The following is a 13,622-nucleotide window of genomic DNA, read 5'->3' as shown; positions in this document are numbered from 1 at the left end:
TTATTGCAAGCCATTAAGCATGGAAATATTTTTTTAGCCAATCAAAGCATAGATTGGTCAAATAACATCTAAATTAACGACTCATGCAAAATATTACGCTTTATCAAGTCGAATTTGATAGTTTTAAGCGATTTATGTTAGGTACGATATTTCCCATACAAGTCACTCTCCAAAAGTTGCACGCAAGTTTTCATACTAACATAAAATGCCTAAATCCAAGCTTAAATCTATCAAATACCATTTGGTAAACGAAATATTTTTGATTGCTTCAAAAAAATATTTCCATGCTTAATGGCTTGCAGTCAGAAAAGCCCAAAATAGCATATTTTGCCCTATAAATTGAGGTATAGCTCAAAATTGTGACGTGCTGGAGCAAATCTGAGCCCGGATTCGGATTCAGCGGCCCAAAATCTGTCAGAGACACATAAGTTTGTTCTTGAGACAAAAAAAAAATGTTGCGCTGTGTTATGTTATAAATGTCGTTTCGAGCAGGAGAAAATAGCTGAAGAATACCAAACTCAGGTTTGGAAAACCGAATACCTACAACTTAATGAGGTATTAAGAAGCCCTGCATAAGAGGTAAAATACCTTAAATAATAACTGGTGTGTATTCTGTGCATAACACTTGAATAATGACATCTGGTATGACAATACCTAAATAATAATCGGTGATTTTTCATACAAATAGAGATTTTTCCACAATTGAATAATACCTCAAGCAGCCTTCAACACCAAACCAATAACTCGTCGAGGTGTTTTATAAATACCTAGAAAATACCAAAGTAAGTTATTTTCAATACCTGAGTAACCTACCAATACCTCATCTTGGTATGACACCTAATTTTGGTATGCTGCAGTTATGTGTCAGTTATTCATTTCCGCTCGGGATAACTCATTGTATTATAACTAAGCTTTGAGTCTTCGACAATAAAATAATTTTTCAAATTTATATCATATTTTGATTTTGATAAAAACTAGTAATCCTAAGGCAAAAATTCATATCACATTTTGTTATAATTTTGATATGATTATAAATCTTGACTAGATTAGTGTACTTTTTGTTACAATTTTAGTTATTTTAACATCATCCTGCATCTGATTTATAACATAATGAGTTATAGAAATATATCATAACATCATAATACAATATGGTATAAACTTGATATAATTTTCCAGTCCGTTTCTGTCTTTTCCATTATCATTACCACCGAAACTTTGACGATGCAAATCTCCAGTTCCAGTGGACTGATCTAACTGAAAGCTTAGTTGATAGCGCATCACATGTAAGCATACACACTAAAAAAATCTCAATTTGGATGGTGACATAATTGAAGAAAATGACATATTATTGCCCGTTGTGAAGATTTATAGATTCCGACGCAAAAAAAAGATTAGGCTCATTTTCAGCGTAGGTGCGTTATAAATGTTTGTTTACAATGCAAAACTATCACCAAATGTGTACCTAACAACACAGCGTAAAATATTCACCAGGACGCGGTCTGGTTTTATATCTGTGGGCCCACGCAAGAAAAATCCACGCAACTAATTTTCGCGCAGGAGTCTAAACAGGTGGAATCTCCGCAATAACACTTGACGCAAATAAAAATATGCCATATTTTTAAGTCTTCGGAGACGTCAACGCAAAGAAAATCGTTGTCGGATCAGTTTTAGACATGTTTGACGTGCTTTGAGGCGTTTACCAGCAACATTCAAACATGAGACTTACTTTTCAGTTCTATGTGCCAAAATTTTACATGACCAATAACGCAATCCAACCCCGGTCATGTTTGTCATCGATGAAACGTCAAACGCCATCGGTTAGTAGTTTCATCTCTCCCGAGTTGTGTTTTCAACCTGTGACAATATCAATTTGGGTAGTGATTAATCCTAAATCAACGAGAGACGGGCGACAGCATGCGGAATGATGCTATTCGAGTTACGATTCTCTTGAATGTAGTTGATAAAGGCTGAGAAATGCACATAAATGTGTCTACGCAGAGGAGGAGGTTGTCCGGATCAAGGTCCGGATCCTTCTAGTGAAAAACAGTTATTAAAAAAAATCTTTTACATCTGAAACGATGAAAACCAAGATAAAAACCTAATAAAGTATGTTCAAATAATATTTCTAGTTTTTAATACATTTATATCAAAAAACCTGGAAAAAAGAGTTCCGAAAAAAGGAGGGATTGAGGTTAGGTTAATGACAGGAGACGCTTACTGTAAAATTACAAGCCCGCTGAAATCAGCCTCGTGTAAAAATAATCAAACTTAATTTTGAGTCATTCAGCTCGCTGCTATATGTCGGCGTTAAATGACACAAAATTACAAGGGTTTTTCGAAGTGTGTACATTGCTTACATTGCAAATTACTTCTTCAAAGTTTGAGAGCAATAAATTATGATTCTGATGACGCCCCGTAAAGCCTTAATATGTTTGTTTCTTTACATATTAAGGCTTTACGGGGCGTCATCAGAATCATCAATAATAAAATCTCAATTTCTGGCCAGAACTGCCAAGGGCATATCTTTTCCCACTTGCATTGGATCACTTTGCGGTCTTCGACGAAGTTTCTCCACACATTCTGGGCTATATTTTAACATTTGTGGTTGTATGGTATAGGTATAAAAATACGAAAAAATATGTTTTTCCATGTAAAATCCCAACTTAAATTGCTATGTGTAAAATGTAGTCTAAACCAATCATGCCCAAATTTTTGCACAGTTGTTTGGGACGTCAAAAAGAATCTAAAAAATAATGATCTGATTGAATCTGATTAATTTCAAATTTTTCTATACAACGTTGACCTATCCTGTGTGTACATATTGTACAGGGGATGACCAAAATGTTTGGGATAGGCAACTTATTTTCTCTCACAAAAAAATTCAACATGCTATAACTTTTCATAGAGTGCATCAAAAAACCTCAAATTTTGACTGTTTATCAACCTATGATATGTACATCATTGGTACAAATTTGGGCTCGATTGATCATTTTTTCGCGGAGTTCGGGTAAAACACTATTATTTTGACAACTAATTTTTGAACTGCCATATCTCGGGAACCAGTTAACCGAATTGAACAAATTTTTTAACGTTTATCAACTATATATTGATACTTAATACGACGTTATTAAATGTAATATTTTCTCACGGCGAATAAAGTCATATCGGGTTGAAATTTTTACCCATATAAAAGAAAATAAGTCAAATTTACAATACCACACAAACAATAATTAATGTGTTCTTCCTTTAATCTAAATAGGCTCTAATATATCTGATTAGAGATAACTTGAGAACAGGAGTGGAAAATCTTTGGATATCAACACTAAAATTTATTGACATTGATGTAAAAAATTAACGCGAGGGGCAGTTGGATATTTTACTGTAACAGACAACAAATGAGGAAATTTCTACGGTGGGTCACGAAAAGTACGCCTGCTGGCAAAGGGAGGTCGTGCACCTGATAGTTTGGGAACCTATGATTTAGAGTCTTCTTCAAGGAAGACTTTCAGGAAGTTTGGAATCTTGGTTGGATCTTGGAATTTATTCGGAAATTAGTCAAAGGATTCCTCCCGATATTTCTCCATGGATTTTAGAAAAACTTCCATAAATTTGGAAATTTTTTTTCAGAATTTTTTCTACAAATTCCTCCAAAATTTTTTCTAGGGTCCCTAGGGGTTGATACTTCTATTTCTCAAAACTTCTATTTTTCAAAACTTCTATTTCACAAAATTTTTCTGTTTTTTTTTCCTAGAAAATCGTAATATATAAAAAATAAGTTTGAATTCCCTTTGAGGCAATAAAGCTAACGAACAGATGAACCGATCATAATGGTTTTTGCATGGTTTAATTCGTGTTTTTATGTAGAAATAGTTACGAAAATCAGCTTAAAAAGAGAAAGATTATAAAAATGCTGAAATTTTGACGATGTGGGAAAAATTCAATCCGATTGCAATAAAACCAATCTAGAGTCCGGTGCTGCAATGAACTCAAAAGCTGTCAAATCACTAGAATTAGAAATGGCAACACGACGTTTTCCAGGACAGCTAGTTCTCAATGAATTTCTTTACACATTTTTCAGTGTATCCTTCTGCAATTCTCAACCAGATTCCTACAACAATATCTTTAAGGATTACTCAGAAAACCTTTAATGTGCTTTAATGACACATTTTACCGTGACGTTACAACGTTATGACGCATCCGTACCGTCGTGCGGGGCTTCTTTATACACTTTTTCGTGGTTTTTCAACTTTATGACATTATAACTCCCAGAGTAGTGAATGGATTTCCACCAGCCACTTGTCATCCGAATACTACCCCACAGTAAAAAAGCGAGCCAACATCTCTGACCCCCATTGTGCGTTGAACCCCATTTTGACAGCAAAAAGTTTGTAAACAGTAAACTTCTGGACCAACACTTGAAAAGCGCGTAATATTTTCCACAACAAAAAAGAAAATTTTCGAAAATACTAGGAGAATTATGAAAAAATCTAATTCTCTTTGCTGAAATATGTTACAATAAATAAAAACGTGTTCAAATTAGGCCGCAATTGGGGATGCAAAAAACTTTTTTGTTAAAGAAAAAATATCACTCGTAAACTATGCCTAAATCAAATGTTTGACCTGAAACAGATGATGACTTCAAAAACATGGCCGCATCGCAGCCGGTTGATTTCCACAATTTTTACACATAATAATCGTGAGTGTATATGTAGGGTGTATGCAAAATTTGAACTACATCCATCAATAAGCAAAAAAAGTTGTTCATACACCAATCGGACACATCTCATATAGAACCGGATGGGGGCTACTTTGGACATTTGTATGTATAACAAAAACTGCACTTCAAATTAGAGGGTTATTAAGAAAACTACTTTGTACCAATGCTGTAGTATACTATATCAGACATGATTTCAATAAATATATGCGTTTTAAGATGGTACTGTGCTACTCAAGGTTTTTATATAATGGAAGGTTAAGCAGGACGTTTAGTTTGTGGAGAAAAGCAGAGGAAGCCAAATTTCAAAGGAATTTGCTGAGGGGGGGTGTTTGTTTTCAGAATTTCTCACGGTAAAAAAATAATGGCCGCTCAGCCAGTTTTGACATCTAAGACTACCTTAGAATATGTAAATACCTTGGTGCTACTTTTGGTATTATGAGCAGCGTAATATTGCTATACAGATAGCCTGAAAAAAGGGGCCATCAATCCTTCATTTAGGGTAAGTGTGCCCATCGTTGTGGTATTAAGGTAAATTCATTTTAAAAACAATGATCGTACCATCTAATGACGGGTTGCAAAACGTTTGTTGGTAGTTTTCTATCCAAATTTGCTTGGAAAAATATAAAAACTATCGTTTCTCTCTGTTTTCGATCATAAATCGCTTACCACAACATTAGGAACACTGTTCCTATTATGGAGGTAAAATTTAATTTTGGTTCCTATTGTTGCGGTATCCCATTGAAATCATATGGAATACCGCAACATTAGGAACACTACCGAAACAATAGGAACACAGCAGCAAAAAATTTAAGGAAAATATTTTTTTTTAAATAGGTTTTTGGGCAAATCTTAAGCACACAAATGGTGCAATCTCATAATTTAAGCATAATACATCTATTAAAAATGCCTTTTGGTAACATTTCAGTCGAAAAAGTGCTCAATTGCCACTACCGCAACATTAGGTACTACCAAAACGAAGGGAACAATTACCCTAGGTGAAACGGTCATTTATAATGTATAACGATAAAAATATTCGATTGTATACATGTTGATACATTTTGAATAAATTGATCAACCCTTGGAAATTTATGAACTGTAGAAACAATGCTTACAGACCAAATGTTCTGATACGCCCGTTAAGTTTCAAACAGGGTTCTGCTCGCGTTGTAACGTCACGAAAATGCACATCATGTTAGAATCAGAATAATCAGCCAAATTTGCCCAAATTTGTGAATATATTATTGCATTATCTTCACTGCTTCAAGGGGAACTTAATTCTATTGAAAATCCGTTTTGTGATAAACGGCTCGGAGGGCCAAGTTATTGCTATCAGCAGTATGAACATTCCTTCATGAAGGTTCATGACACTAGCACCCATATTCAGCCAATTTTATTCCAAAGGCTAGACCGCTGTGATCCATTAATTCGCACCGCTAGATATTTAGATTTTTCAGCATAGAACTCATCACGCCGTCGAGAAAAACATTTCTTAAATAATTTATGCAACGTCATCAATTCAAGTAAAAACGTTTTAAGATGTGTGCAAGAATTTATTGAACCAAAAGCATACCAGAGGATCTGCATACCACTTAGGACCCTAAGATCAACTTCTGTGATCTCAGAGTCAAATAGACCTAACAGTGATAAAAAAAACCTTAATTACTTAGAGAGTGGGTGTCTTTGACAAAGTTGTTTGATAAATCAAAGACTTACAGCGTATTTACCATTGGACGTGAGATTTCGCCACTGAGCGACGCTACTTAAAAGTTTATGATAGTTTGCAAATGATTAGAATTTTCCAATAAGTTTCCTAAAAGTTTTGACTAGTTGAGAGCAGTTAAAATTTGAAAATTTTTGGGCACTTTTTAAAAAGTTACAACTTTTTTTTTTTTTGAATAAATAAAATGTGCATGATTTTTCAAAATTTCAACTACCACTAGGCAAATAGAACCTTAAACCAAAAACTGAAGTGATCCTTGACAAGTAAAACAACTCTCTAAGTAATCAGGGTTCTAAGATATATGAGTCGGCGATTCTTGTGATATCAAAGACAGACGTAAGAAAATGTCCATAATGTCCATCCCATATAATTCAAGATCCTTATTATTTAGACAATCGGTGTCCTCGACAAAGTTGTTTGGCTGGTCAAGAACTTTCAATTGATTGGCTGTATGATTTCAAATCCTTCCACTAGGAGGCGCTAGAGGGTATACACATTTTTAGTTTCGTTTATCTCAGGATCCTGAATAATTAGAAATATTGTTGCTTTGATAACGTTGTTTGGTAGATCAAGAATTTTCAGTTTAATAGCCGTTTGGATTTAATTTCTGCCGCACCGTGGCACAAGTTGCAAATTTTCAAAAGCGTACCAATTTTAATAATTATCTTGGAAAATCTCAAATTTTGACTGATAGTTCCTCAGCTGTAGTTGCTACAAATATGGACTTGATTGGTTACCTCTTTGGTTAGCTCTACACGAAGATGGTGGCTTTAAGCAGAAAACATCTTTTTGGACTGTCGTTCTATTAAATCTATAACTTGAGACTACGTAAGTCAAATCAAATCAATTTTTGAACATTTATGATTTATATATTGGTCTTTGATTACCATTTGATTCGAATACAATATGTTCGAGGTGAAAAAAGTTCCAGCTTGAAGAATGCTATTGAGAAATTCTAATCATTTGCCAGCTTTTGCGAAATGAAAACTAGCGTCTTCTAGTGGCGAAATCTCGCATCTAATGGTAAATCCACTTGACTTACCATACAATTTTGCCGTGAAAACCATCTTTCTATGTAATCGGGGTCCTAAGATATATGAAGTTTAGAATTTGTATAAGTTCTGCACACTTAATTGAGCTTGGCTAATTTTCATTCTTCTGCCGAGATCCGCACAGCCGAGTGCTCGGCAACCTAAATTTAACTGAAATATCGGCAAAAAATCAATTTTATTCATAGCAGCACCTATGGGTGCCGCTGGCATCAAACTTCAAACGTCAAGTGTTTAGCCGACATTCAGCAAATGAACTTTAACCGAGATTTGCACAGCCGATCTCGGCATTCTGTTTTAAGTGTGTGTAGCGCCGCCTTTTGGTAGAACTTTAAACCAAACTATCAGCTTTTCACCAGTTGGAAAATATCTGAATTTAACGTGTCATACTCACGGTTGCAAAAATTCCGAAGCTCCCAACGAACGTGAGTTTTTGTTTTTGTCTTTTCACCACATCGCTTCTGACGTTGAAGCCCCTGTCCTTCACGGAGGCAATTGAAAAGAGAATAAAAATTCTCTCGTCGCTCACACTGGGGAGACGGCGAGGTTCAAAAGCAACATTTTTCTTGTGACCGGCACTCAAACGACAAAAGTTCACCACGCTTACTTATGGGCTAGTCGCATTCATGCGGCCAGTGCTGACATTTGCATTTGCATTTGTATTTGCATTTGTATTTATTTCTCCATCCGCCCTGATAGGGCTCAATGAAAACTTAAAACTAAATCTAACGTATTACATCACAAGGATATCAACGAATAAAACATTACATACAAAAGAAATTTACAACAACTTTTAACTACAGCATCAATAAATACACTTTTCAAACAGGCATAAAACAGTACAATTCAACTTTCAAAAACGTAGCAAAAAAAAAAACAAGCAAAGATTCACAATCATTTAAGGCTTCCAAGTCTCATTATGCCGATTCAAAAATTCACGGAATTTGACCCCTTTAGGCCACGTTCTATCGTTCATTGCTAACGCTCTGCAGTTTTCATTTAAGACTAATTTAAAAGAAATATAATCTAGTGCTTATATCGCCTCCACTTTTGCATCCTATGCAACATCATATGCGATCGTGTGTTGACTGGGACGTTAGTTTGGCATCGCAAATGCTACTTTTTATCAGCACCAGGCACCCAGCTGCGGGCTCCTGTTGTCCAAAAAATGAAGCATGTTAAGACATGCTTAACGCGGGCGATTTCGGTGATGTACACTCAGTCAAAAAATCTAGCAAATATCGTAAAAATACCATATGTTTTTTTTGCTATAAGAAATCTCTACGATTTTTCAATGTTAGTCTAATGAATTCAGTTGTGTAAACTCAGAATGGATATCATAAGATCGTCTTAAGAGAATCGTTATCCTTGCGAAAAAAATGTGTAAGAAAACCGCGCTCTCCCGTGTTTTCACTCAGCAGTCATCGAATCAGCATTATCACCGGGGCGAGAACTCTCTGGTGTTTCACCGCAGCGCGCACTCTGGCGCAAAAACCTCACTGGAGTGCGCGCCCAAGTGATTTTTTACACATTCACCGGGGAGAATTTTAAAGCGCTCTCACCACACTGTTGTGTGGCCCAGTTCTCAGGGAGCTAAGACATTTATTTCTACCTAGGGTAAAAGGGTATAAAACGCCCCACCGGGGCAAAACGCCCCCCTACATTTTCTAGCGATTTAAGCGCTTTTTGCATGCGGGATCGATTGGAAATCTTAAATATTGATGATTAATTGCCATCAAGCTGATCCGTTAGTTGATTTGTAGAGAAAAGCAATAAAAATATCAAAAAGTCTGATATCGAGGCTTTTGGCGTAAAATTTTACCTCTTGCAAGTTGGCTTCATTGTAAACGAAGCCAGTTCTGTTCGCTTATGTTATTTTGCAACTTTTATGCAGTTAAACACTTGTTAAAAGGCCCTCCTAGGATAAACATGTGGTAGAATTAACCCCTGGTACAGTTTTATCACGGGGCTGGACGTTTTTCTTCTGATGGGGCGTATTGTCCCGTTTGTTTTGATGAGGTAAATTTTGGAACGTTTTCGGAAAACGTTTCAAAGCTTCCATAGCCGACCCTCCAGAGGTAAAGTTCTCATGCCACACTTCACTGACTTTAGAAACAACGATTTGCAGTTGACAATAGATGGAATAAGGCGCCAATTTTAGATATATTGCCATTACTGCTTAGGGAGGGCATATTATACCTGTTTACCCTACCAAGCTTAAGCGCATCCGAATCTCAGTGGTGGATTCACATATAAGAGACGGCCTCCTGTTGAGATCCACAGCGTGAGTGGTGTTATGTATAAGGTACAGCTACTTAATCCGAGGGAAATGAGTTTAACACGGAGGGCGACGTGAGCTGTTTTTTTTCTAATTTAAGCAAATCGCATATAATGATTGATCACGTCTCAGTACAGTAGACATGGTTAATCGCGGAAGATCTCATACAGCGTAATCCTTTTTCCGTCAGTGCGCATATATCGCCTCCACTTTTGCACGTATAAGGCTTATTTGCAACATTTTATGCGATGGAACTGCCCATTGAGTGCTATAGACTACTAGAATACATAAATGTAAGATACTTTGCATCCACCGACAAATTCTCTGACTTATATTGAATCCATGGGACCGATGGACTAATGTTACCCTCTAGGCCCAATGTCACCCCGAACGACGGTAAATCTCGTTATACGTGCAAATTGGTTGTCTGGGAAGTGTGTTACTTGAGTAAGACGCCTCTGAAACCACCTCGAACGCCCCTGAGACTTCCAGAAGCACCCCTGAGACCTCCTGAATTCCCCAGAATACCTCTGTGGCCGCTGAGCCTCCTGATTGGCCCCTGAAGTGCCCATGAGTCGCCCTGAAGCCCCCTGTAGCCCTCCCGAAAACCACTGGAACTCCCCTCAGACCACCTGGAGCCTCCTAGAGCCCCCTAAGATGCCCCTAGGGCTCCCTTAAACTTTCCTGAGACTTCCTGGTACTTAATTAAACCCCTAAAACATCCCTGAGATATCCTGGCATTTCCTGATATTCTGTTAAATTCCCTGAAACGCCTCTGAAATCCTCTGAAACTCCTCTAAGACTCCCTGAAGCGCTCCTGGGACCTCCTGGTACCCTGCTAAAACTAGACCAATAGAAACACCCCTGCAACTTCCTTTAGCTCTCTTTTATAAACGCCCCTTCGCCGCCGATGCCATAGTTACCGCCATTATTAAATTTTCTAATGCACAATTTTTGAACTTCTGTTTAAAACCAGCCCCGATCTTTCAATCAATTTGGCCATAAGGTACAACGCCATATAGCCGAGGCGGTAAACGCACGGGTATTCAGCATGACCATGCTGAGGGTGACGGGTTCGATTCCCGGTCGGTCCAGGATCTTTTCGTAAAGGAAATTTCCTTTACTTCCTTGGGCATAAAGTATCTTCGTGCCTGCCACACGATATACACATGCAAAATGGTCATTGGCAGAGGAAGCTCTCAGTTAATAACTGTGGAAGTGCTCATAGAACACTAAGCTAAGAAGCAGGCTTTGTCCCACTGAGGACGTTACGCCAAGAAGAGAGAGAGAGAGTACAACGCCAACATTCAAACGGCGCGGAAAATCCTTGCCAAAGAAGGATGTCAGTCATACAAAGCCAGTTTAGAATATTTTTTCTCTCTTTTTACTGGCTCAGACCTTTTGATCCATAAAGAGTTTAGAATATTGATCGATAACAAAACAAACGTCAAATTTAGTTTTAACCCTCGAGCGATCGCGCTGTTATATTTTGTACAACACCTTGAAAAATCTCGCGTTAGCCAACCGCGCGAGCTACGGAAGGTTAAGTAGGTACTCGGTCAAAAAAAAAACGAAAATATGCTGAAAAAAAACTGTTCTAAGCGAGATTTCGAGAAAACAAGGAGGAATCATGTCTCCCCAGAGATCATATCTTCTCTACCGCCTTGAATATTCTTCCTAGCTCTCCTTACTACTAACGATGACAATCTAAGCTAAGCCCAAGGATCATCTCTCAAAAACTGAAAGTTTGACTTCTGTGAATTAGTGTCTACCCATCCATTAGAAAGGACACCCACCAAGAACGTGCAAAAGTGCAACAGTTTTGCTCAAACTAGCAACGCATTCACCATCCACAGCACTGCAGTGTATCGTCTTATCCCACACGAACCAGAATCTACCGCCTTCTAACAACGCCAACGACCAGCTTTCCTTCTTGCATTTGCCACAGAAGTTTATCAGATGCAAGTCAACTCTGGTGGTGGGTGAAAATCGGTCGTGGTCGCCATCGTGCACTTCCGAGAATAGGTTCCTTGAATCAAGCCGTTGCTCGTGACCGAGAGCAGCAGCGCTCGCGGGAACGAAGAATCATCATTATTCGGGAAGAAGTGGCAATAAGCTGTTCATAATTTACATTCAAATGAAGCACCATCATCATTGTCGTCATCACTGCCATCGTGTCAGTGACGTCTTCTGATTCTGTGACAGCGTTTATTGGGGTGACATTGGTCTTACGTGTATATTGAACTCATATTTTCTATTTCTAGCTTCATTCTTTTTTCGTCTATTCTTTATTTTCTTTTTTTATTCTATTTTCATATTCTTTTTCTATCTTCTTTCTTTTGTCTTCTATTTCTATTCACCTAAGTGTCCTATCTCGTTACTTCTATTTTCTTTTATACATCTGCTATCTTCTATCCACTTACGTTCTTCCTTTTTTCTTATATATTTTATCTATCAATTTCTATCTTCTATTATCCCAGTCACACATGTTACGCCGAACTACGGCACATTCCCCACTTCGGCTCTAACGCGCGTGGACAGCAGAGCTTTCCACCCATTCAACGTTCGGACCCGATCAGTGCCAAATTCAAAACGAAAGCTCTCGACCACATCTTCGTGCTCACTTCGGTCGTTCCTACACCAAAATCGTCGCTCGGAGGGGAAATCCAGCACAGCGCAGTACCAGAACATTTTCCAACGGTTTCGGTTGTTGTTCTTTCGAATCATCTGTTGCTTCTTTTTGGCGGGAGTCCATAGATGTTTCCGCTTTCCGGACACATAAACCGTTGAACTGCAATCTAAGCGTGTCGGGAAATGTGGCGCGAATGTAAAGCAGATTACTTTTGCATGCGGACATTAATTGATATGGCTTGCTGGAGAGGATGTGGCCAGCGCACTGGCGCTGGTAAGGACATGATTGTTTGCTCTGGTTTGTATTGAGGAGAAAGAATGCAAAAAAAAACAAAATACCGGACAGTAGAAAATCAGAGCAGTGTAGTCATTAATCGCTGCGCTGTAAACAATTTCCCCGCTATCAGCACGTACGTCAAACATTTACAAGGGTGTTGATAAGCGGGTACGTTTGAAAGAAGTAAACGGGTGCAACACTATTGGCGATGAATCCACATAAAAAGGAATCAGACTGACATCCTTATGAAAATATAGAGAACATACACATTTTTAATTTGATTCATATCATGATCCTGATTATTGATGAAGATGGTTGATCCGGCGAAGTTGCAGAGTTCTTATGAAGAAAATGGTCTAGATCAATTAAAGCAAATATAGATCAAAACCACAGACATAAGAATGTAGTACCATAGAATAGAATTACAATCAATCGAAGACATTTCTTGGAAGACTCCAACCCCTCCAGGATCTCTTATTCATCCCTTCCCTCTCCCTCAGGTAAATGATAAATAGGCTAGTATTCATGGCGATGGCACAAATTTCCCAAATGGAGGAGAATGTGCCTCTGGAGCCGACCTACTGATACCTGATAACCCTCCAGGATGCATATCCAGAGCACTGCATGATCATATCGAAAGGTACAACCTAGATCAGTTGTACAGTAAAAGCAGCTCGGTACCAAAACCGAATACATAAGAATGTAGTATCAACCAATCTGGAGCACTTTGCAAAAGACTCCAGCCCTCTATGACGCATATCGAAAACAATAGAGTGTCGTATTGATAGATTAAACCTATCTAGATCAGTCTCAGTAGATCTAGCTCAAAACCAAAGACATAAAAGTGTAATACCATCAATTTAGATAACTTTGCAAAAGACCTCAACTATCTACGATGCTTGGCAAGAGCACTGGAGCGCTTGTTCATCTAGAGTCGCAATTGATCGTAG

This window comes from Aedes albopictus, chromosome 2, assembly GCF_035046485.1.
Source record: "Aedes albopictus strain Foshan chromosome 2, AalbF5, whole genome shotgun sequence".
NCBI classification, from domain to species: Eukaryota; Metazoa; Arthropoda; class Insecta; order Diptera; family Culicidae; genus Aedes; species Aedes albopictus.
Note: the sequence above shows the minus strand (reverse complement) of the source record.